The sequence below is a fragment of the Protopterus annectens genome, chromosome 2.part0, assembly GCF_019279795.1.
Source record: "Protopterus annectens isolate FY-2018-M chromosome 2.part0, PAN1.0, whole genome shotgun sequence".
NCBI classification, from domain to species: Eukaryota; Metazoa; Chordata; order Ceratodontiformes; family Protopteridae; genus Protopterus; species Protopterus annectens.
This window is the reverse complement of record NC_056728.1, coordinates 778,626,317-778,653,872: the sequence shown is the minus strand read 5'-3', so window position 1 is coordinate 778,653,872 and position 27,556 is coordinate 778,626,317.

The following is a 27,556-nucleotide window of genomic DNA, read 5'->3' as shown; positions in this document are numbered from 1 at the left end:
TTGAAAGAAGTTAAGAATAAAGAGAACAGAAGCAGGAAGAAAAAATAAGGAAGAGATAGCAAAGCAGGTGAGTAAAGGGTCTAAAGTACCTGAATTAGGAGATTCCAGCAGGAATAAAAAAAAAAACAGATTATTAATGAGTATAGAAAATCAGGAACATTGTTTAGAGTAGTTATCAGGTGGAAGATAGAAATGTAATGGAAAGACAAATAAATTGCAAGTACAAGGGTCAGGAAACACCACTTTTGAAAAGAAAATAACTGATGAAAAATGCATGAGACACTGGGGGATGGAGTTGATAAACTAAAACATTTAGAAAGGGAGTAAACTGTTTTGGGAACTGTAGGGTCAGTTAATTGCATTAGTGAGTATAACAGAATGCCAACTATCATAAGTTAAGGGAAGGGTGATTAAAGCTCTGTTTACCCAAACTAAGAGATAAAAAATGAAAAATAGGGTATACAACTTCCATGTGAAACAGAAGAAAGACAGATAATCTTCTTCTTTTGGAATCTGCTTAATGGGCAAATAGCAAAGGAGACATAAAAAGTGTACAGCAAAGTAGTGAAAAATATTGCAGTGGGATTCAATATTGTATTCAGTTAGACTAAATAAACAGTAGGGGTGTATGTGTGTGTAATACCTCTCAACTGTACAGATTTTCACAGAATGTCTAGACTTTTGCCTTATATTTTTGGTCTGTTCCTCATAAAAATTGTCTTTTTTTTTGAGAAATCACAGGGATGATCTAAGGATTAAAGTTACTAACTAATGGCATGCATTTGAGTTTAGTTTCAGACTTCATCTCTTTTAGAAAATGCATTCTACCACAAATCCTGTTATTTTAGCAACTTTCTGAATTTATGAGAGCAATATTTAAAATGTGTCCCTAGTTTTGGGCCTTTGTCCCCCCATTATGACAGGCTTTGCCCAGACATCTTGTGCTAAGAGGTTGAGAGGTATGGTGTGTGTGTGCGCGCGCGCACGTGTGTGTGTGTGTGTGTGTGTGTGTGTGTGTGTGTGTGTGTGTGTGTGTGTGTGTGTGTGTGTGTGTGTAAGAGATAGGTAGCATACCCTTCAGCTGCCCAGGTATTTGCAGAATATCCAGATTTTTGCCCCATATTTTTTTCCTCATAAAAAGATTGAAGTTTCTAAATAACGTACAAGAATGCATGGATCGTGCCATCCCAAGCAAAACTAAGACTCACTCCTCCAAGAAAAGGAAACCAGTCTGGTGGACTCCTGCCATAAACAAGCTATACAATAGAAGGAGGAAACTAGTACGAAAAGAGTAAAATCCCAAAAAGGGAAGACATCCCTGATCAGTATCAGCAAGAAACTACGATCCCTCATAAAATCATCCAAGGCGAGCTTTGAAAGAAAAATTGCCAAGGACTCCAAAGATAACCACAAGGCAAAAAAACACTGCAGAAGTACACTGAATGTACAACTTGTACATATTTCTTCCTCAACATGTACTGCTTTACAACCTACAAAAAAATAAAAAGTTGCACTTACCTGTAATACAGCTATCAGGTATATGTATGGTTCACACATTTTTCTGGTAGTGGTCCTCTTCTACAAACAGCACAATTTCCACATTTCCCCAAAATCTAACTGCATAGCCAATACCCATGTAACAAAACATGGCCATTATCCATAGCACATGGATCAACAGGAGTATTTCCCCTTTTACATGAGAAGTGGTCTAAAATATTGTTCTAAACTTACCCCAGGTTTTCATTCTTATTGTGTCCTTAACTGAGCCAATAATCCTGCAGGAACTTCAAAGCATGTCATACCTCCATTAGAGCCAAACCCTACCAATAATGGCTTCAGTGACACTTCATAAACTGAAATTACAATTCCTTAATTGTGAAGCATTGATAGAGAGGGAATCTGTTAGACCAGAAGAATTAATCTGTCTCTACTGCCTCGTTAATGTGAACGGGGACATTTTCATCTGTTTTAACCGTCTCTTTGAGATGCACAGAGAAGTTTTTATCTCCCTACTGTGGTATTGTCTTTGCCACTGGAGTTTTGTTTCAGCTGAAGTTGCAAGTCATTAATGAATTCCAACACAGCTAAGAATGATGAGACCAAGTTTTCACTTAAAACTCACACACTGTGATTTTCCTTAACCATACAGTATACAATTTCATGAAAAGTCTGCTATTATTTTTATAGCTATAAAATGAGTTAAAATGTAGGTAATGACATCATTTAAGAAAAAATGGCAAATTTTGTGCAAAAACATCTTATAAATAAATAAATCCTTACAGTGCATCTGAATGCCACAGACTCTTATTCACACTGTTATCCTGGCAATATCTATGAGGTGTCAACCAAGTGGCAGAGCACAGCCACCTCCTTCTCCAAGAATGAGTGAACTCAGTGGCCGCTGAATTCCATCCTTCTCTGTCAGCTCCATCATTTGTTTGGGCCATTAGCTGAACACAGATCATGTAGACAACAGTTGGGCCTTTATCCCTCAATGCCACCAGATCTGTATCCTAATGCATAGCTCTCTATAGACAAAAATTTATAACACAAGCAAAATAGGTGGATGTCTTGTTTACAGAAAAGTGAATCGTGAGCCTGTTGATTAGCACAAACCCACTACTGTTCTCACTGTCAATGCAAAATCCTTTGACCAGCTATTTCTTTTTATCTGTCAGAGTACATTCACAAATATGCCTTCATCTCCCCAGCCTTCTGTGTTTTCCATGCGTGTACCACATCATAAGCTTATACTGGTAAAACATCAGGGATGTCAGTGGCTGCAGAGTATAGGCAACTCATCAATCACATGCATCAATTTCTTAAACACTTTCAACAGCCAGCAAGACTGGTCACAAGCTTCTGTGTTAGGCAAAGTCAGTTATCTCAACCTACCATCACTTGCAACTGAACAGTATGCAGATTAAGAGATCTAAAGTTTATTGAGTTGTTTTTGTCAATACTTGAAGAGATGCGAGCATATTAAAGTATTGCTGATGTCAGTATATTGGACAGTGCTTTGTCACAAATGCTTTGACAGTATCAGTGAGGTAGTCTATCTTGGAAAAAAGAAAGGTGTGTATCTGTTTATTAAGTTTTCCCTTTTCTTCAAGTATGTGTGACTTCAGAAGTAATCTCTTTGGACTCTGGAAATATAGACAAGCCTCCCGACATTAGGAGGTGCAGAAGGCATAGCCTCTCTGCAGAAATGCTGATTTATTTATTTGTCATTTGTTAACTGGGTTAGTCTAGCTGGGCAGATGCCCCTTTTCAGCAGAGACCCGAGGGAAAAGCTCCAATACAGAAATTAATTTGTTACAATGAATTAAATATTTAAATATACAAACATGAGGAGATACATACAGAAAAATACAGATTATTCATACATTGTTTGAAAAGATAGAGAAAAAGAAAAAAAAAACAAGCATAAATACAAATGTTGTGTGCCATACAGTAACAGATTCATCTTATACAATGTTTAAATGAGAATCGCAAACTTAAATACTAAAGTTGTGAGACATTCAGTAACAGAATAAAAGTCTGATGTTGAATATTTTTGTGATCTTAATTTAAGGATATTATGTGCTGGTGATGTTGTACTACTGTTTAGATATTTTAGTTGTGATAGTTTGCATCTCATCTTTGGGAGATAAGATGCTTTGTTATGGTTATGTGCAAAAACATATTTTTACAGCAAGCAGAAAATGGTAACATTAAATAAACTTTTCCTCTCCCATACCATTCAAAGGCAGATCCTCAGAATTGTCACATTAGGCCCTGACCCCCCGCCCCCCCGCCCCCCACACACACATAAACTTTTCAATCTGCATGCCTACTACCCTCTGTACTGATGACAGTGACATTTATGCAAGTTGCTATATCAGTTAATATAGGATTTAAGCATAGCAATGATCCAATAAGGTACCTCTGGATGTCAACACTACCTGAAACCATGCCTTGTGGTTCTTAGAGTTAGGTGAAACAATACAAATATTAGTGATTTTTTTTCTCTTATGGCAATATAATTTACCTCTAAGTCAGTAGGTTTTTGAAATACTGGAATTCACCTTAAACCATTACCTGGACTTTGATTTTCACACACGCGCACACACATGCACACACACACACAAGCATGCACACACTCACACGCACACATACACACACACACACACACACACACACACACACACACACACACACACACACACACACACACACACACACACGCATGCATGCACACACACGCACAGACTTCAAATTTTATAACTAGTAAACTGGGCCTTATGTATACTGCTATGAATCACTCTGTCCCCCACTCTCCATTTCATATTGATTACCTTGTGCTTTTTTTCCTGCGCTTGCTATACTCCACTTTCTGCTGACCTATATACCCCTGATGTATATGAGCCACATAGAGGCCACTGCGGTTTGCATACCCATGTTGATGTTCCTGTTGGCTACTTTGTTTTCTATGCACCCTACCTGTCACCTTGTTCCAACAGCCTTCTCTAGGCACTGCAGCATTACATGTACAGTAGCCACCTGTACTGCTGTAGAGGGACAGATTTGTCATGATGTCATACACATTACCCATGTACAGTGTAGTGGTACTGCTTCTAAGGTATGCTGATGTAATGCTGCAATGCATGCTAGCACTACTCAACTACTTTATTGTGTGTCATTTAGCTTGGCTGCACTGCTTTATAAATCTATTTAATTTCAATTTCAAGAAGTCCTCCCACACATTCACACACATACAGACACAGACACACACACAGACACAGACACACACACACACACACACACACACACACACACACACACACACACACACACACACACACACACACACACACACACACACCTGCTTGCTCTGAATAAATTCTGTAGTGAATAAATCCCATAGGGGTGATGTACAGGAAGCACTGAAACCTCTGTGGCACTCAATTTCCATATTTCAGTATGACAATAAATAAATATATCTGATGGAATGGGAATGTTATTTGATACAATGGGAATGTGTGTTTCTGTTTTGTAGAATGGCATAACAAAATGATTCACTTAGCCTCTTACCCATGCTATTATTCTTAAGTTTTGTATTGAGGCACATTGGAGCTGGCCCCAGCAGAAAAGCAGAATGCATAAGAATGATGAATCTTCTACACTGACTTATTTCAGGCTTGGCAGAAAGTAATAACTCTGAAATAGGAATGGTTGTATATAATATTCTTCACATCTTCCAGGCTAGAAAACAGCTTAGTACTGAGGAACCTTGAGATAGGCAGTAAATCATCATTACCTCCTTTTTCCAGCTCTCTCAATTCACAGCCACTCTCCTACCTTTTTCAAAAGTGATGCCCAACTGTCTCTGGTCTTCCATCTCTTGTATGGAATTCCTTGTCTCCTCTTGCTTTCCTCATCTCTTCCAAATGGGTTTTGACAAATCATCTTCTGCTTTCCTGCACATGTGACTAAACCACAGTAATCTGGTCTCATTCACATTCTCTCCACTTGGGGTTATTTTGGATTCTACTTTGATGTCCTCATTCCTTTCGGGTTTGACCACAGCCTGCATCCAACATCCTATCCCAGGAAGTTCATTTCCATTACAAGTTTCCTCAGCTGTTCTGTCTTCATTGTCCAGGATTGTGTGCCATACAGATTCAGTAGTCACTACTGTTTTTTATATCTTGCACTTCAGATTCCTCTGTCATATACAACCCTGAAAATTTGCCATGGTTGACTACATTACCTTTTTTTTTTTGCTTTGACCTCCTCATTCAAAACAGTTTTTTCCTCATGAGAACCTGTCACACTCATTTCCCTTCTATCTCTGTTTTCAGCTTCTTTTGATTTCCCTACTTGCTGACATTGCCTTTGTCTTGTCTGTAATCCATTACATCCCATGTATTTTCAGTTTTGCATTCCATACTCCTACTATTTCTACCATTGTTATTCAGAGACTGCTTGCAGTGCCACATTGTCTGCATACAGCAACTTTGTTGATCTGTCTCTGTACATTTGCTGATGTAGTCTATTACAAATATGAACAGGAGTGGGCCCACATTTGAATCCTGATGCACACCTACTCCCACTGGGAACCTCTCTGTGAGTCCATATCACTGGGTTTTTATACATAGCCTGCACTAATTCTATCAGTGTTTTTTTGGACTTTGAACCATTACAGAACTGCTCATATCAGCTTTCTTGGAACATTTTCATTGCTCTTTCCAAGTTTAGGAATGTCCAGTTGGATTCTTTCCTCACTCCCAACTTCTCCACTATCTATCTCACTGCAAACATTAAGTCAGTTGTTCTGCATCCTGATCTGAATCCAAACTGCTCATCTCCCATCTTACTTTCTGCTAATCTATGTATTCATTTATCATTCACCTCCTCCAGCACTTTCATGCAGTGTGACAGGAGTTTGATACCTCTAAACTGCCCACAGTTCTGAATGTCCACTTTGTTCTTGTACACTAGCACAAAAATGCTTATTCTCTAGTCATCTGGGATACACGTCTCTCTCCACATTGCTCTGAGTATCCTCTGGAGCCATTTCTCCTCTAACTCAGCCAACATCTTGATGACATCTGCAGTGACCTATTCTGAGCCTGCTGGTTTTCCTGACTTCATTTTCCTTAGTGTTCTTCATACTTCATGTGGGCTCTTGCTCATCTTTCATTCTAGGCTGTGTCTGGAGCAGCACATCTTCTGTGGGGTTTTCTTCATTCAGAAGCTGCTAAAAGTACTCCCTTCATCTGTCTTTGATGCGCTTTGGGCTGCTGAACAGGTTGTTGCTGGCATCCCTTATGAAAAGTGTCTGATGACTATCTTCTTTATCGTTTTATATTTCACTTGCAGCCTCATACAGTTTCTGTGTCATCTGCTGAGTTACTTTCCAGAAGCTGGAAGTGTGCCTCTGATGCCTTTTTCTTTGCTATTTTGACTGCTCTTTTAGACTCTTTATTAGCTAGCAAATAATGAATATTAAAGCATAGATAAGGACTGCATTAAACTGGGTTGGGGAGAAATATACTTTACATGGATCAGAAGCCTACAGTATCTCAGAGAAGCGGTAGTGTCTGTCATACATACCCGTCTCTCCAGCAGGTCATATTTATATCACAGGCAAGGATTACATTTTTAGAACAGGTAATTCTGGTGCTGTTTGTTTTGCAGATATGCAGGAGGTCCATCACGATGGGGTCTGACAATATCTTGCATGCCAGGCATAGATCCCCCCTCAACTGCCTGTAAGAGACAGAATACAGCAATAGGACTTTGAGGTGGTCTGCATAGGACATATTACTTATGCCCCATATTCTTTAAGTGAGGAATCTCTTTGGATGTTTCAGTTGCTGATGTTCTTGGTTAGGTACATACCAAAAGGGGGCAGTGTACTCAATGACAGGTCTGATGAATGCTGAATACAGTAGAACAATGACCTCCTTGGACCTAGATGCCATATCTTTGTTAATAAGTTCTATGATATAGAATGATTTCCTCACTACTGTAGACACATGATGCTCAAAGGCTAGATTACTGTCTGTGTGTCCCTAAGTCCCTGACTACTGGGACAACCCTTAGGGGTGTGTTGTCAATATGATAGTTAGTAGGGATGGATGACTTCCCTAGGAGTACTATTATGAATTTCTTGGCATTAAGTTTTAGTCTGTTATTCATCCAGTCAGGATGAAATAGATGAACATGCGTGGGTTTTGTTCGAGTAGCTTTATTATGTACAAACACATCAGGATTGAGGCAAATAGCTTTAACTTAGATAAACTTATAAAGAGACTGACTATTTCTCTCATACATGTTCACTCACTGGCTGCACTCTTAAAATGGCACTGAAGCTAGCATGTGCTGGCTATTTATATGCATTTGCTGTCCTTGGAAATACTTCTTAAAGCTACAACACACATACATATTCTACAGTCCATGGCTCTGACACCAGTTGTTTATCTTTGACAGCCCTTCCTTGAGAACATTTGTGTCTGTGTGGGATTCAATGACAGCTCCTAATTTGCAATCATCTGCAATTGTTGTCAGCCAGAGACCACAGACATTGACCTTGACTTCAGAGAAGTAAATACCAAAAAAGAGCTGTCCCAGGACCAACCCCCTAAGGGACTGCCTTTGTGACCGGCTTCTTTGTAGAGGTGGACTTGCCAGTTCTAACTTACTGAGTCCTGTCTGTGAACCAGCTGCGTACCCACTGGGTGACATAAGGGTTTATACCTAAACTCTTGAGTTTATCAGCAATGCCTAACTGAGATAGTATGTCAAATACCTTGCCATGTCAAGGTAGACAGTGAGAACCATTTTGCCTCATCCATTGCTTTGATGACCATCTCATAAGCTTAGCCAGCCTTATCTGTAAGGCCATGGAATGAATCATCATGGAGCTTATCAATAATGATATAGGTGTTCTCCAAACCCTTGATCTGACAGAGTTTGGTTTTGTCAAAGGCAGTTCATGACTGTTAAAGATGGTGAACTTGTTTGAAAACATCACCAGAGCCACAGACGAAGGCAAATCTGTGCAGACAGCCTATCCTGACATAGCCAAGGCCTTTAACACAACTCCACATTCGACAACATTGATAAACTCTCTCAGTTAAATATCATCCCTTATGTCATCAGTGGGTTGATAACTCACTCACCGACAGTTCACACTCATAGTTGTGGACTTAACCTCAACCAGCACCTATCACCAGTGGAGTTCCACAGGGGTCAGTGCTGGGTCCTCTATTGTTTGGAATATACTTCTCAGAAGTTCAGACCAAAACAGAGAGGCTGTGGTTATCTAATTTTGTTGATGACTGCAAATTAGGTGCAATCATTGAATTCCCAAACAATGTCAATATACTTCAAGAGGGACTCACACAAACCAATGATTGGTGACAGCCATGGACTCAGACTCAGTGCTAAAAATACATTATCATCCCCTTTGGTAAAAATAATATCCTTGCAGACTAAACTTTGACCACCATGTGTCACCTGTGGTAAGGAAGGCAATTCTACGTTGCATGCCTTATTAGCAAAGGCATTGCCTCAAGAGTGAAAGAGGTCATAACCCCCCTGTACTCAACCCTCATCAGGCCAATAATTGAGTACAATGCTTCTTATGGTATGTACCTTATCAGGCACCTGCAGCACCTTGAGAGAGCTCAGAGATTTATAACCAAGAAAATCCAGTGTCTCCAGCACATCATACATTAACAGACTGAAGTCACTGTCACTGTACTTGGTAGCATACCGACTACTTAGAGGAGACTTGTGCCTGGCCTACAGAGCAATCTCGGATACAAACCTAATGGAAATTATGCACATCTGCAAATCAAATGGGTCATTCAGCAGTGTGAGTAGTGCAACAGGAAATACACTTGCCTTTGTTTCAGAAGGCTGTAGGTTCTATTCCAACACCAGGTGGATCAATTACTGACACTGCAGTGTAGCATAAGAAGGGAGTGCTGCACTCCTGAGCATGTCTTTCTTCTGATAAGATGTTAAGATCCTTAAAAAGATCCCATAGCACCTATCAAAAAGAGTGTGGGTCCTTCATTTTAAGAGCAACTTATTAACATTATTTACAGTGTTCATGATCTTATTAACAAAGTTCTATATATTACAGATTTCATATGTTTGTAAACTTTAACCTTTTTTATCTGACCTCGTTCTGAATTCCACAACAATAATCTAAGTTTTTTTAACATTTCCACCAATTCCCATTTAGTATTATGCATTACTTCTTTAACCTTTTGATTCCAAATGATCCAAATAATATTAAACAATTTTCTAACCATTTTGTCAACATATTCTTTGTTTTTTATCTTTATAAAAACTGTATTCCATCATATCCATCCTTATGTCATCTGCTCCCTTTATAGCAACGAAATAATTTTCTTCTCCTAATTTTTCCACAACTTTCCAATTCTTTTACATTTCAAAATAACATGTTCTGCAGTTTCTTCTTCACAAATCTTGCAACATACTCTTTCACTTTTTTATAAGGCATATTAGCTTTCTCTAGCAATTTCTTTATAGCACATCTCCAGAAAAATCTTGACTTTCAACTGTATTTTTATACCTCTCATTTCTATCTTTGATAGCTTTGTTTGCTTTCTTTTAATTCTTTCCATGCATATACATAAAACACTTCCCCGTTAAATTTTTATACCACATCTTTTCTGTCTTTCCAAGTCTTCCATATTTATTTTCCACTTTATGATTTCTTTTTGATTAAACCTTATCTCCTCATTTTTCCACTCTATTTCTCTTTTGTACGTTTTTGCAATATCCCATTATTTGTTATTTTTATGTTTTAATGATTTAGTTATTAAACTCTCAATATTAACCCTTATCCACTTGAGCACTTTATACAAATTTAAAGATTCTGCATATACAATAAGTTTAATAAACCTCAGACCCCTTCTTTTCCTACATACAAAATTCCTTTCTTTACAGGGTTCAATCTGGATCTCCATATAAAGAGAATGCAATATTCAATATTTATTTCTCATATAGTGCTGGCATATTAAATGTTCCAGTTAAATATGTTAATATTCCAAAAACACCAATTCAACAAATAAACACTTTTCTTAATTGACAACCTAAATGTTTCCAAAAATCACACGTTTGATCTTTCTTATAACATTCTTCCATTGCAAATCTAAAATTTCCTGCCTCCCAAATCTAATCCCTGATATTTTTGTTTCTTTCATATTAAATTCAATTTCTCTTCTATTAACCTCATCCTCAAATCATTTACTGTTCTCTTTGATCAAACTCATACTTATTATTTGTAAACAATTATTTAGTGAAATATTACCTCATCCTTTCCAATTGTCTGTCTAGATAATAATTTAATGCCATTGACATAAGATAACACGGTAGGAATCTCATTTCCTTTTCTAGTTACATATTTTACACATTTCCTATCCTGATTAATATAACTTATTACTGCATTCATTACAAATACAAATATTATGCCACTAAAAGGGCATGCTTGCCTAATTCCTCTCAATAATACTTATTTCTTCACTTAACCATCCATTAATTAATACTTTTACTTTATTGTATTTATATGTAAGACACACATTCTTTATTTCTTTACACATATTATCAGCATTAACTATACCCCACAGAACTCTGTCTTTTATAGAATAAAAAGGTTTGCTTAAATTAGCTACCATAATTAACAGTTTATCATTACTACTTAATATATCATCTGTTAATTCTCTAACCACCATTAATAGTTCTTGGCATCCTCTACCTTTAATACTATATGAAGTATCCTGTAAAATATGTAAACGTTTACTTTCCATCCTTTTTTGTATGATCTTCATAAAGATTTTATAATCCATATTACTCAATGCTATAGGCCTCCACTTCTGAATATCATTTCTATTACCCCTTTCCACATAAATTTAAATAAGGCCACTACTTAGGTCTTTATAAGTAAAGCACATATCCAGCCATTAATTGGGTCTGTATTAGAACATCGAAGTTTCAGAACTTCAAATTTTCTAATATCGACACCTAGTAACCAAAAACCGATAAGACCAAAAATTTAGAACATCGAATTTTTTCCTAGGGAAAAAATTTGCTGTTCCAAAATGCATACACACAACACAAACACACCAAATAAACAGCAATCCACACACATACACCTAAAATATTACATCTAAACTTAAACTAAACTGTACATACACCACTATCTACCTACTTACCTTAACCCAAACTCTAACCCTAAGGTCCGTCACTATCGCACACACACCTCACCCGTGCCCTAACCCTAACTCACCTATCCCACCCTAACCCTCATGTCCACACATTTGCACACTTACCTGACCCACGCCCTAACCCTAACTCACCTATCCCACCCTAACCCTCACATCCACACAATCGCACACTTACCTGAACCCGACTGTAACTTTCCACTGCAGAGCTAAAAATAGCGAAGAGACAGGAATGGACAACCGAATTATTTCCCTAGGAAAGAATTTGGTTATCTAAAACTTCACTATTTTCAGCTTTTGCTTATTAGGTGTCGATATTAGAACATTTGAAGTTCTGAAACTTCGATGTTCTAATATAGACCCCATTAATTTTACACTTGTATAAAGCAATTATTTTGCACTATTATCTTATACATCTTGTATTTTATCCCATTTGGTCCTGCTGCTGTTTCTATATTTACTTTTCTTAATATTCTGTCCATTTCATCTACTGTTATTCTCCTGTTGGAGTCCCTGTTATCATGATCTGATAATGCTTTTACCTTCCATAATATCTAACTTCTTATCTTTCAAAATTTCTTGAATATAATCCACTACTATTTTCATTATATTTTTTATCTCTCTGTATTAAATATTTTTTGTCTTTCAGTTCCCTAATTACATTGTCCTCTTTCATGATTTAACTAAAATAAGGAGCTATCTCCTCTTTTTTACCTGAAGAAGATATCTCTGTTTGAATAATAAGTTTCTGATTTTTCTTGGTTTAACTGATAAAAAGTTTCATTGATAAAATGCTTATAATTATTTTCTTCTAGATTATCAAATGCTTTTCATATATCATACTATACTTTTATTTTACTTCTTTCCTCTTATTCCTTTGACAAGTTAGATAACATTTTTTATATTTATTCTTAAAATAAACCCTCATTTCTGACTAATTGTATAGCATTGTCTCACATTGATATGATCTTCCCATAATTCTAAGCACATTTTCCTCCCCATCTATTCTTGTTTAATCTTTTTAAACCTTTACCTATTTTAATAACATCTTCTTTATCTTCTTTATTCAAGGAAAGAGGGTACCATACAAGGTTAATTTATGAGGTTAGAAAAGAAATTATGGAAGGAAGGAAGGAGAGATTTAAACCAATTATAGGTGATGGTATTTTAAAGGAAAGAAATGATGGTCCACTGAGCAATAAACAGGAAGAGAGTTTTGGTAAGGCTTTTATAACATAATGCAATGGATGTGCAACTACTGTTAAAAACATAATACAGCAGGAATGGGATAAATTTGTTAATTTAACAGATCTTCCAAATATATCTAGGGAGCCTGTAAAGATTATATACAAAAAAGCTTGTAATTTAAAAAAATATATTAGAAAAAGAATACAATAGTAGGAAAGATAAGAAGAATCCAAGAAAGAAAGGGACATTTAAATGTGGAAGTTGTTCCCAATGTGGATTCATTTTAAACAAAGAGGAAATATTTTTAAGTAGTAGGAATAGATGGATTCAAAGCAATAATTATTATAACTGCCACTCGTTAGGTTTAGGTTATCTTACAGTTTGTAGAGAATGTGAAGCTTTTTATGTAGGAAAAAACGAACGTAAGCTTAAAAAAAGAATTTATGAGCATTGTTACAATATACAAACAAAAAAGGAAAATAATGCTGTATTTAAACATTCTAAAGAATGTGAGAAAGCTTGGTTTCCCTTCTTTGTGCTTCAGGAAGTGAAAAATTATGTAAGAGTGGGGCTATGGGCGGAATAAATTGAATACAGGGAACTATGGTGGCAGATTACCCTCCAGGCAAATGTATTCCCTGTGCTGAATGAGAATATTTCCATAGCCCCCTGTTAAAAATGAGGGCAGCAAAATTGTGATATATTAATATACATAATATACATAAACTATTCATTGGATTCTTAAAAGTCAATATTTCTACTATATTTGTATGATTTTAAGTGGTTGCCTGTATTTTAAGTTTCAACAAATGGCTTGTGGATGATATAGATATATAAGAAATGTTGTGTTTTAATTTGTTTTAGAGTTTAGTAATATGCAGTTTAGCCAGTAGAAGGAGTTTTAACACTAATTTATAGTTAATAGGAGTTTAACTGAAGAAGTTTTTAAGTTTTTTATCAAAATATTTTTATTTATTTTAGTAAAAAAATTCTTTCACTACCTGCTTTACTAATTATTCATTTATTTATTTAATTATTTGAATACTCATTTAACTATATGGGTAATTAAAGGAGAACACATTGCGAAATGTACACATGGTTTCTGTATTCCAAGGCTTGGATTGTTTATTAGGGGGAGGTAATTAACTATTAATTAATTAGATTTATGGTATAAAAGGACTAGTCTTGGTTGACTCACTCTGTTGCATTTGATGAAGTCTTTGTGATAAAAAAGATGAAAATGCTGTGATTTTGAGTTAATGCATGTGGATGTTTTTATAATTTTTGTCTGCATTAAAGGGTTTGCTGTTTAAAAAACCCCAAATGTGACCCTGGTTGGTCTCATTTACAGTGCTTTACTTTATTCTGCATTTATGGGTTTTGTCTGAGCACTGTCTCTACATGTTTTATGGTTTACTAGTGAAGAGAGAGACATGGAAGGAAACAACAGTGTACTGCCTAAGGAAGCTAGCAGAAATGAGGAAGCTGGACAAACTAAAAAGCTGATTGGCAAGTTAACCCAACTGATTGACTTGCTAATACCAATTAGCCAATCGATGGTCAGCATACTTTCTAAAGGGCACAGAAGTAAGTGAGACAAATGGAGTGAAGCTGTTAATGGTTTTGGACAAGAAAAACAAAAAAACAACAGCAATGCCCTTTCTACAATGGATTTGAGTTTTGAACAGACACCAGCACTGCTGAGAGGAGTGGAAAGTGATGTTCCAAGAATGATGAACAGGGAAACTGAAATTCCATTAGCACAACATAGGGCAGGTGACTGTTTAAATATAAATAATGTGAATGGTGACTTGAAAGACTGGCTTTTTGCATACTTTTCACCTAAATTTAAAAATTAACCTATTACACAGCACCCTTATCTGATACTTATAACAATAAAATCAACAAGTTATCTGAGTTAATATTTAAATACAGAACTTTGGACATTGAAAATGCTTATTTAAAGCACTGTGTAAATCAAGAGATTGTGCCAAAAGGCTTGAGAATTTTTAAATACCCTAACAATGATGAATCAGGTAGTGACTTTCATAAAGAGCTTTTGCATATTTTTAATAGATGCATTTTAGATATAGTAAAAGCTATTATAAATGGGAGTGAGACTTAAAGACATGGTACATAAAAATAATGAGATAGTGAGCAATAATATTATGAATGGTTTGGTTTTTACTATAGATACAGAAAAGCAGAAGTATTTCAATATTAGAAGAAGACTTGATTAAAAATGTGATGGCTTGATTTATAGAAAAATTAATAAATTAGAGAGGTATGTATTAGAATATAAAGAGAATAGAAGCTATCTAAAGCCAAAGTATTTTAATAAGAGAGAGGATGGCAGTGTGTACAATGGTGATAGAGAAGTGGACAAGTTTTATAAAGAATGGAATGAGGAAATAGTTGGAGATATTAATGACCATTTAGAGTACCCCCCAAGAGGTTGGAAAGAATAAAAATAAGACCTCAACACAATACCAACAGAATTTTTACAATTGGAAAGGTGGAAGAAGGGGGAGGGGCAGATATTAACCCTTATGAAAACTGGAATAAGAGGTTCAAATGAAATGAAAGAGGGAATATTTTTAAAGAGTAGGAATAGATGGATTCAAAGTAATAATTATTATAACTGACACTCATTAGGTTTACTTTATCTTGCAGTTTGTGGAGAATGTGAAGCTTTTTATGTAGGGGAAAACTGAACGTAAGCTTAAAAAAAGAATTTATGAGCATTATTATGGTATACAAACAAAAAAGGAAAATAATGCTGTATTTAAACATTCTAAAGAATGTGAGAATGCTCAGTTTTCCTTCTTTGTGCTTCAGGAAGTGAAAAATTATGTAAGAGTGGGGCTATGGGAGGAAAAAAAATGAATACAGGGAGCTATGGTGGCAGATCACCCTCCAGGCAAACGTATTCCCTGGGTTGAATGAGAATATTTCCATAGCTCCCCTATTAAAATGAGGGCAGCAAATTGTGATATATTAATATACATAATATACATAAACTATTCACTGGATTCTTAAAAGTCAATATTTCTACTATATTTGTATGATTTTAAGTGGTTTCCTATGTTTTAAGTTTCAACAAATGCGTGTGGATGATATAGTTATATAAGAAATTTTGTGTTTTAATTTTTTTAGAGTTTAGTAATATGCAGTTTAACCAGTAGAGGGAGTTTTAGCACTAATTTGTAGTTAATAGGAATTTAACTGAAGAAGTTTTTATGTTTTTTATCGAAATATTTTTATTTATTTTAGTAAGAAATTTATTTCACTACCTGCTTTATTAATTATTCATTTATTTGAATAATCATTTAACTATATGGGCTAATGAAAGGAGAAACACATTGTAAAATGTATATATGGTTTCTGTATTCCAAGGCTTGGATTGTTTATTAGAGGGAGCTAATTAACTGATTAATTCATTAGATTTGTGGTATAAAAGGACTAGCCTTAGTTGACTCACTCTGTTGCATCTGATGAAGTCTTTGTGATAAAAAAGAAGAAAACACAGTGGTTTTAGTTAAGCATTAATGTATATGGATGTTTATAATGTTTTTGACTACATTAAAGGGTTTGCTGTTTAAAATATCCTGAACATGGTACCATCTGGACTCCTTTACAGTGGTTTACTTTATTCTGGATTTATGGATTTTGTTTGAGCACTGTCTCTACATGTTTTATAAATAAATGTGTACACTGGCATGTGTTTGCATGGCATCCAGGAACTGGTAGAGCACCCTGGATACAGATACCTGTAAGACCCCCATTATGTCTCCAGTTGGTCTTTGAACAGCACCTGTAGCTAATATTCTAAGGGCTACACATACCTTTGTTTCCACTCAGATGGGTTCCCCTCTCTGGATCTGAGTTGTGGGGTGGCAAAACACAGTGAGTTCTTGTAGTATGTGCCTGTCCACCTTGTAGTGCTCTACAATCTCCAGCTCATGTAGCCCCTGGAAGGTTACCCTGGGCCTGAACACTCTTCTCCTTCTCAGTCTAGGCCTATTGTCAGCAGCACCATCAGCACTGCCCTCAGCCTCTAGCACATACAGATGTAGCAGAGCAGCAGCATCCCCTAGCATTCTGTCAGTTAAAATTCCCAAGTGTGTACTCCAATGGTGCAGAGTATGTGGGAAAAATCAGATTGTAGGGTGTATGCATGCATACCTTATAATTGTGTGCTAAAGATGCAGTAACAGTACTTTACACATGATTGGCTTTCCCAGGCTATTATCTTTTTTTCTTTTTAAATACCTTTCCTGCTAAGCACTAGGGCATGGCATGCAAACCTCCAGCGCTGGTGTAAACAGTGCTCAGCAGTTTAGACATACCCCCATGCAAGGTCATGCTCAGCATAGCTTAAACCAGTTAAAACATGCACCACACAGCTAAAGAAAGTTTAGCAGCACTAGACACACCCCCTTGCTTAGCTGAGTTGTGCGGCATGCAAATGGGTGCCGCTGAGCTCCAATCAACTTAAACATAATGTGACACACCCCCTTTTGATGTCAGCTACCTCTTCTGTGGATACCAACATGGTTCAGGGGCTACACCAGTTTTGTCTGCAGACACAGTAGCCCATTTTTGCTATTCAGTATCCCCAGCTCATTTACATACTGATCCATGAACACAACCTGGATACTTCACTATTCCAGGACCTGTCTCCTTAGCAACCACTGAAATCTACCATTGTATATACTGCTTGCAGGGCCATATAATGCATCATTCTCACATATGTCTTGTTTTTTAATTTTACAATTTTTCTTTTTTTTTTTTTTGCATAACAGCATGTTTGCGAGCTTCTGCACTGTGCAGAAACATGGCATGGCTATTAAAATATTTTTATTGTTTTGCATTATCTTTTACACATACAGAGCATAGTTTTGAACATATCTGCCCCTAATATGCAATCCCTGACCTTCTAAAAGGGCTTTCACAGCCCCTGTTAACATTTTGATTTCTTGTACATGGTTATTTTCTGTGTACACTTTAGACACCTACACGGGGTCTGCATGACTACCTATTTTCTTGCTGGATCACTCATTTGACCTAATTTGCATGAAATTCACCTCCTTATGAGGTGATTTATATTCCACAGACACTTCCGTGGCTGCACGCTCATGCATACTCCTCTGCTCTATTTACTGGATCGCATGGCTGCTGGTTTCCATGTTGGGGCTGTGCCATTATGCCTACACAGAAAGTCACTCTGTGTAGGCTTTACTGAATTCCCCCCATTGTGAATTATGGCAAATTGTTCTGTAAACAGGATTTGAAAAATGCTTCATATACCTTATTTCTGTCAATTCACCTCAGTTATACCTTGCACCACAGAGAAAGTTACCTGACAAGTATATTTTCTTGAAAGATTACTATCCAGTATTTTCTTCCCTGAATACTAGTCAGAATGCTGATGGCCATGCAATGCCACCTGGTATAGTGTGTGCTGCCTATGGTAATATAAAACTTAATTTTTCACCTTTTTCTTTAAGCAGTGAAACTGATTTTCATATTGTCAAGAGGCATGTAGATTATGCAAGGAAAAAATGATAACTTAATGTAGATAAAATACTTTACATGTATGACCAAATGTGCTATGTTGCATCAGGGAGCTGTATGGATTTGTATTTCAAACAGTGAATTGAAAGCAATTGTTTTATAATATTTCCCAGAGTTGCCACAGACAAAGACGCTAGTCTTAGTAATTAGTAAGGTGATAGTGTTTAGAGGTAATGATAATGTGACATGGTATCAAGTCATAGGTTCATAGGTTCATAGGTTGGTACTAGGCTATCAGCCCTAGGGCCTATACAAGCCTAGCCATAACAATTCCCTGGCTATTTCTTCCCACATTATTTACTTTCCTGGACCCCTGTAACATTGAAAGGGCAACAGAAGCAAGTTATGAAAGTTGTCCTTTCACATTTGACTGTGAATGTCTGGATGATTGGGATATTGCCAACAGTTAGCATAGGCATGTGCTCATAATATTAAACAAAGACTGCAATCACTGCAGGTCTATCCCTTTCTTTCTGTCTGTTGCATACTTTCATTATCTATGCTTTCTATAATAACACCTCTAGCTCTGTTTTCTTGCTATATGTTATCTTCAACAATACTTATAGTGCTCCCTTTAATATGATCAACATTTCCTGCTAAAGGCCAGTAACTGTGGACACTTAAGCCAGCATTTGAATGTTAGGACTTGTAGACTTTTTAAGTCTCTTCTCCCTGACACACCCGTAGCAGGTGTATATCAAAGAGGGGAAAATGTGAACACTGATTGCTCCTGCAGTCAGGTAATCAAAGACACATGCAAGCTATTAATAGGGACCACTTCTCAATGCTGGTCCTTGCATTGCTAGGGTGTGCGCATGTAAGTCGTTACACCATGTTTACATTCCCTACACTTAATGCAGCTTTTGCTAATGACATGATGCTTCATTTGCATAATACAGTGCTCACAGGGCTGACTCTGCACTATATATAAAGGTAATCATGTAGCTAATGCCCTTGTATTGTACTGGGGAGAGTGTTTGAAACACAGAGCTTGATAATGCTAATAAAACAAGACTTTGGGAGATTTATCTATTTTCTACAGTGCAGTATTGCCAAAGTATGTTGTTGTTTCTTAAGTGATGCTTTTAGTTTAATATTAAAAGGTGACGTGCAGTGACTGCCAAAAAGCATTTGTAAAGTTTTATATTTATTTACTTCTCACCCTTCCTTTTGCCATAGGTATATCTGCATTTCTTCAATTATGCTACAAAATGTTACATGACCAATTTATTATAATAATTTTATTTTCTATCTCATGTTTTCAAACTTATTGCAGATGGTTGTATTGCAAGTGCGTAGTAAGATATGATGTTTTTATGTGTGTTAGTAGGAAAAGAAAAAATGTTCTTTTTTTGTATTTCTACCAGACAGACCTCCACAGCACTGGATATGGTAGCTGTAATATTTTGGTGTTATTTTTCTATGTAGCATTTATAATTGCTATTGTTAATGCAGCAATGTATTATAAAGTTTAAACCCGTGTTATATCCATTATAGAATTGTTATAACATCTGTGCTGATAACTGATTTTTAAATATACTTATTCTTTTGTTGTTGTTGTGAGGATTGATGGGAAATTTGGGGAATTGGTGGGGGGCCAGGGGGTTGCTGGTGGTGGGGAGTAGGGGGACTGGGGGGGCCTAACATGTGTATAGTCATACTTGAGCACTTAACACATAGAAATTGTTTGTGTGCATGTTGGATGCATACAGCCACACAGAACGGAGCTCACAGCACTCTGGTCTGTTCATTATAAATGTAATTATGTGCGTCTGTTTTCTGTTTCTTCTCATACAGGGATATGGCACCCCAAGAAGACATCTGTACCCTGCAAGCCAATATACAGTGATGCAGAAAATGAAGTAATAAACCAGACCTAACATTGCCATGGAGTTTTTCTGTTAGGGAGAGGTAGATGTGACCAAACTGCCAGACACAGGATATGGCAGCAGGTGGTCAATGATCTTAATGCAGTTGAAGGTCATGGGAGATCCTACTGTCAGATAAGACAGCAGTTAACTGACGCAGTAACCTCTGCAATTGCCCAGGAACAGGTGGCTGTGGGGGGTGGGTGGGTGGTAATCCTACTGAACTAGCAATATATGAAACTGAGGAGTTCCTGTCCATTATCAAAGCTCAAGATAACTTGTCAGATGGTTCCACCAGAATCCTTGATGTTGTTGCAGATGTGGACGACAGACTCAGAGCGTCCCAAGACCTTCCAGGTATGAAAGTAGCAAAAGTGTCAATGTTATATCTTTACATGCATGCATCTAAGACATCTGATACATATATATATATATATATATATATATATATATATATATATATATATATATACATACATAGAGACAGCAATAACTGTAATAACTGTATGAGTCAGACTACAGTCATACAGAAAGAGTGGAGTTTGCTTTGGGTTTGGGGTAGACAGCCAATTGTTCTCTAATATTTTTTTATGAGATCCTTTTCAATCTATACTTGTAAAGGGGACTGTTCTCTTTTTCTTGTTTCATTTGCACTGTGATACTTAACAGACTTCTTTCCTTTCCATTCCCCTCATACAGGCACTTCTGGGTTGTGAGTTGCCAGCCCACCTGCACGTGGTAAGCACACATTTGTTTATTGTTAATACTGTATATAAGGCAGATTCAGGTCTATATGACAATAAGGTTTTTGTAGCTTTAGCATCTGTTACAAAGTTTAACAAGCCTTTATTATAAGGAAAATATGTGATCAATTTTAGTCTCCATTTTACTGTTTATTAGGTTTCTTGCTTGCTATCATAGGTAATCCTGAGAGTGTGAAACTCCTAACTCCTGATGTCGGAGTATCAGTAGCCTCTGATGATGATGCTGGTGATGAATGGGCACATTCTAGGTGTGCAGAGCATTAGTCTGACACTAAGATTGTGACTCCCACATCCCTTGCCCATATTTTGGACACAGTCAGTATGCTTACGCATACCCAAGACACAGTGATTTCTGCTAGGGGACAGGTTGAGGGCAACACAGTTGATCAAGCTAGAGTGGGTACTCTGGTTGCAGAGCCAGTTGCCTGTCCTGATAGCCATTGTGAGGGGGTGCTTAAAGGAGGCCTGCTGACCACTTTCCTCTTGAAGGTGGTGTGTCATTAGGTGCCATCAGACATATGTGTAGGGCTGTAGTGGAGATACAGACATGTTCCACCCAGGCCTCAGAAGAGATACTGCAACTACTGAATATCATGGATTCTGATGTGAGTGAATCACTGAACCATATGGCCAACCCCTTACACAGGATGAATGACACACTGTATTGGGCAGTTTCTGTAATAGGACATCTGTTGGGGGAGGGTGTTCTTCCACATGGCTTTAGAGCCGCTCCATGTTTTGGTGGTAGCAGACATGGACGTGCAAGATCCTTGTCCCACAGTGACTCTACATCCACTGCTCCATCAGTGGTGTCCACACCCAGAAATAGTGGGCCATGTGGTCATGGTTCTGGACATAGTCCTGATGAGAGCTTGTCCAGCAGACATCACTTATGTTAAGATAGTACCCCAACCTCAAGCCAGGGCAGTGGAAGAACCAGTGCAACTCATGGCAGAGGTGTTTTTTATGGTTGGTGGTGACAACGCTGAACTGATTAGTCTGCCATGCATGGCTCACTCCTGTCCAAGATACCATGATGTACTGCTAGCACAGTGCTTGATTCTGTCATGCAGATACACACATAGACAAAAAATAAATCGCTTGCTCATAACACTTTACACACATGCAAGCTGTTTAAACAGTACTATTGACTGCTGTACATTGTTGTTACTGGCCATGAACACTGTATACTCTGATAGATACATGTGTTTCTTACTTGCACACACTCACTTCTTTGATGTCAGCCTTGCCCTCCTACCCCCGTACTCATCATGTGCAAATGATAATGACTGTGCCCTGTGCTTTGCATGTCTTTGTGACTTAGGTTTGTATATAAGTCTGATGGGCACAGTGGATAGCTAATGCTTGCTTATTTACAGAATTGGATTTTGCACAGCTCAAGTTGTTAATTTCTTGTTCCTACTCATTTGTGAATGGGTTAATACTATATTGTTGTATGGCATCGTATTTCAGTTAGTATTATCATTACAGCATTGGAAATATTAGATGCTTCAGAATTGTAAAATGAAATTAAACAACTGTATAAACAACTTGAATGGCACTCTCAAATGGACTCAGTCACAGACCACAAATAAAAGAATAAATAATATCAAGTTAATTTTTAGGCACTTTCATTCTCTTTACTGAGTCAAAGGCCCATTTTCTGTGGAGACCTGAGAAGAAAAGCTACAAACAATTACAAGACATTGACATACACGAAATTCAAAAAAAACAAAAAAAACAAGAGACAATGACATAGTTATATCACACATTCATAAAGCAGGAAAACTTACATAGCTGCAGTGTTGTACATATTTAAAATAACAGAAGTTGCATGTAAAGTATACACAAGGGTAAAATGAAACATCAGCTTTAATATAATACGTTATAATATAATAGGTTCATAGGTGTGTACTAGGCTAATGGCTCCAGAGCCTTTACAAGCCTAGCCAATAGAAATGCCCTGGCATTGTGCCACCCGTCATTAGTTCCCAGTGCCTCTATCAAGTAGAGCCACTGGAGTGATCCCCCGAGGTGATCTTTCTATTTCCCATCCATTCATCAAATTTCTCTTGAAGAGGGCTAGTGAGGTGCTCTGCTTGACATGTATGGGAAGTCTATTCCAGAGCATGGGAAATCTCGAGGTTATGAATCTGTCCCTCCAACATGTTCTGTTGATTGTGGTAATGAGGCTGAGATCTCTGGAGCATGTGGTGCAAAGGGATTGGGATTTCTTTAGATGTGGCATTTCTAACAGAGCTGGGTCAGACATGGATTTGTAAGTCAAGCAGAGATTGCCTCTTAGCAGACGATATGAGACAGAGAATAGCCGGAGTTTTTTGAGTCTGTTCATGTAGGACATGTGTTTAAGGCCTAGGATCCACTTCTTGAGGTACTTTTGTGGCCTCTCCAGCTGTTGCAGGTGTCTAGTGAGGTACATGCCAAATGGGGCATAATACTCTATGATTAGTCTAATGAGGGAAAAGTAGAGAGAAGTGATGACCTCTTTCTTCCTGGATGTAAAACCCTTGGTAATGAGATGTGCCACATAGAAGGACTTTCTGACCACAGTGGCAATGTAGTGGTCGAAGGAGAGGTTGCTGCCAACCTGTGTCCCCAGATCTTTTATAACACCTTCAGTGTTCAGTGGGCTCCCATCGATGTGGTAATTAGTGGGAACTGAGTTTTTCCCAAAGGGGATGATGACGCATTTTTTGGCATTAAGCTTAAGGCCATGGTTTTGACACCAATCATTGGTCTCAATGAGGCCTTTCTGTAGGATGTCTGTCTTCACTTGAGGAGTTAATAATGGCTCTCAGCTTGCAGTCGTCTGTGGATTTGGTCAGCCAGAGTCCTCCATGTTTGCCTGGACTTCTGAGAAGTAGTTGCCAAACAGGAGAGGACCCAGGACCGATCCCTGTGTGACTCCGCTCGTGACTGGTCGGCAGTCTGACTTGGGGTCCAGTACTTTCACACTGTGTGTTCTATCTGTAAACCAATTTGCAACCCACCTAACGATATAGGGGTTGATGCCTAGTTTGGTGAGTTTATCAATAATTCCTGAGTGAGGAATGGTATCAAAGGCCTTGGCCAGATCGAAGTAGGCTGTATGAACTACCTTACCTTCATCCACCTCTCTGGTGACTGACTCAGAGAAATCAACCAGGTTGAGCAGGCATGATCTACCTTTCACAAAATTAAATTGCATGGGATCTAGAGTTTGGAGATTCCCTATATCCTTGTTAATTAGGTCCATCATGATGTGCTCCATAGCCTTACATATCAGACTTATCAGGCTAATGGGGCAATAATTAACAGGGTCTGTAGTCACTCCTCCTTTATAGAGAGGGATGACAGTGCACCATTTGGTAGGGACAAAGCCTGAGGTGAGACTGTGAGTGAACAGAGCATACAGATGTGGTGCCAGTTCACTTTGTAATTCATGTAGAACACAGCCAGGGATATTGTCGGGTCCCATGGAAGCTATATTCTTGGCCTTAGACAATGCAGCTTTAACCTATGCTACAGTAATGCAGGGTGCCTGGCATTCTTCCGGTATTGAGATTTGTCCTTTGGGGGGAAAAAGGGGTAAAGTTGACACTGAATCTCTCAGCCAGTATGTTGGCAATATCTGTTGGCTCAGTATAGGAGGTACCATTGTGCAGTAACTCAGAGCAAATCTGGGTATTGCCATGGAGATTCTTGATATAACTAAAGCAGGCTTTGTAGTTGTTTTTAGTGTCTGCCGCAATTCTGCCTTCATAGCTGGCTTTGGAGGTTTTGATGAGGCATCACAACTTTTTGTTGAGACTAATAAGGGAATTTTTCCAGTCTTGATACTTCACCTTTTTCTGCAACAGTTTCTTCCTTCTGTTGTAGAATTTATTAATAGCAGGGGATCACCAGACTGGCTTCCTTTTTGTAGAGGAGAGTGTCTTGGTTCTGTTTGGTATGGCTAGTAATATGGATTTATGTGCTTGTCCGTACAGTGCATTTGTGTATGATTTGGCAGTCATGCATCTATTTTCCATTGGCATGGGTGCTGTGAAGTTAGCCACCTCTGTTTTTAGGAGTCCAAAGTCAGCTTTGGAGACGTTTTTCATGGTGGATACATTTCCAAGGGGTATGGGTGAGATGTGGATTTCCATGGTGATTAGTTTGTGGTTGGATCTAACCAGAGAGGAATTGACTATTGGTGTAGAGCAATGGTTGCCCATGTTGGTAATAACCAGGTCAAGGATGTTGCTTCCTCTAGTGGTGGTAAGAATGAGCTAGGCCAGGGCACTGGAACTGATGAATTCCAGTAAGCATTGGGCCAGTGCATTGATGCTTGAGTAGTTTTCCCAGTTGATGGAGGGGTAGTTGAAGTCTCATAATATGAGAGTGTTGGGTTGGACTTTGGTAGATGCCAGGGTGCTTAGGAACATGGAGTGAGAGTCTAGGGACATGGTTGGGGACCTATAGCAGGCTATGACATGGATTGCCATCTTATCCAATGTTAGTTGTACCTGAAGTATCTCAGATGCGTTATACTACTAGTCTGGAGGTGTGTATATCCTTTATGAATATGGAGACATCACCAGTAGGTAATTTATTACAGAGAACAGGTATAATCTGGTAGTGAAAATGTGTTAGTGTTGCAAATAAGCAGACAGTATAGGAAGTAGAAAGTTGAACGTATTGGAGTAGAGAGGGGTATAGAGAGGGAGGGACTAAATAGAAGGATGAAAGGATATCAAGTAAAGAGGGGAATGGGGAGGAATTAAGTAGGGTCATGGCATGGGCAGTAGCTAGAATTTAGTAGGTAGTGTGAAGACAGGTGAAGGCTGCCAGCCTAGCCAGATAGATTTTTGTAGATAATTCTGTCATTTATAAATATTAATGTAAGCCACAGGCTTGTTCTCTTAAATGTGAAAAGACTGCATTGGATATTGCATTGCAAAAATGTAGCAACAGTGCACTCTGTTGTAAGAAAGCTAAGTCAAGCATTTTATGAATGTCTTTGATGTCAAAATTCAGAGCCGATATGTCTGGATGAAGGAATTCTGCCTATTCTTTTGAGGCCAGAGTCAATGGCTAGAATTTGCATGTATAAATGCCATTTATTGCTCTAATGTCTGACTAGATGTAAAGAATGTAAATGTAGTTTCTGTTAGCCTGGGAACACCAAAGAAGTGTGAAGAATGATGTCATGTGCAGCAGCTCTGTGTTATCAATTTAAAGAGAGAGAATCAGAGAGCTCTGAGCATTTGTCTTGAGAACATCCAACATCAACAGCACTGCCTGTTTCTATATTTAAGTAGGATCTTAGACTTTAGTGTTTCTCTTAGAAATAGCTAGGAAATAGGAAGATTAGACTAGTTTGTTTTTCTGTGATGTCAGAACTTTTCTACTGAATTATTTTAAGTATTTCTCTGTGTTCTCTGAACTCTTGATTAGCACTGTGTAGAAAGAAGTATTGTCTTGTGTTTTTATTATTTATTATTAAATATTTTTAAACCTTTCAACAGTGGCTGTTTTATGTAGAGTTAATTTAAGCTCTAGAGTACATTGCATGTATATAGTGATACTGTACCAAGTCACTCTAATAAACCTTGACTGTTCAGCCACACCATTTGGATAATAATATTGCACAGTAATAATTGGACACCCTTTCAGAAGGGCCTTTGAGTATCTAATATTAGTGGGTGGTGGCAGCTGGTACTACATTTTAGACTGGGCAGAAAAGGGGCACAGTTGGAAAACCTGTGCCAGCCTTCTCTAGGAGTGTGTGGTTGTATATAACTCTTATCTCAAAGTGTGTGTGGGTCAGCTACTTGGGCAAGGACATGAAGCACTGTTTGGACAGAGAGGGTGCTGGAGGTTTTAGCTTGCCCACTAGGCTGAGATCTGGACCCTATAGCTGTGTCAGTGGGGAGTCTTATTGGGGACCTGGAGAGAAAGGGAGAAACCAGCCTCAGACTGACTGTGATCACTGTGTACTCTTAAGGGAAATTGTACTTTACTGTGTGTGTATTTATTATCCTTTCCGTATATGGAGGCCCCTCACTGGTGTTAGTGGTGAGGATTGAGGGTCCTTGATTGCTGGGCCAGTGCACAGGCATCACAGGTAGTTTTTGAGTTCAGTTCTGAAGTGGGTTGTAGATCTGATGTTATGAATATTGGGTAGGAGTTTGTTCCTGGCTTGGGACACTATACTTTCGTAAAGTAGTTTAACAATGTTTTTGTTGGTTTTGTAAATATTAAGGAAGTGTTGATCAGTGCTATGTAGCATTCAAGAGGGGGGTGTAGAGGGATATGAGAGTGACAAGAGATTGACAGGCTAAGGGCTTGTTTAGTAAGGTGTGAAAAACTGTAGTTGAGAAAGAAGAAGAAATTGGGGCAAGTGTCATAAAATAAAACACCAATGAGT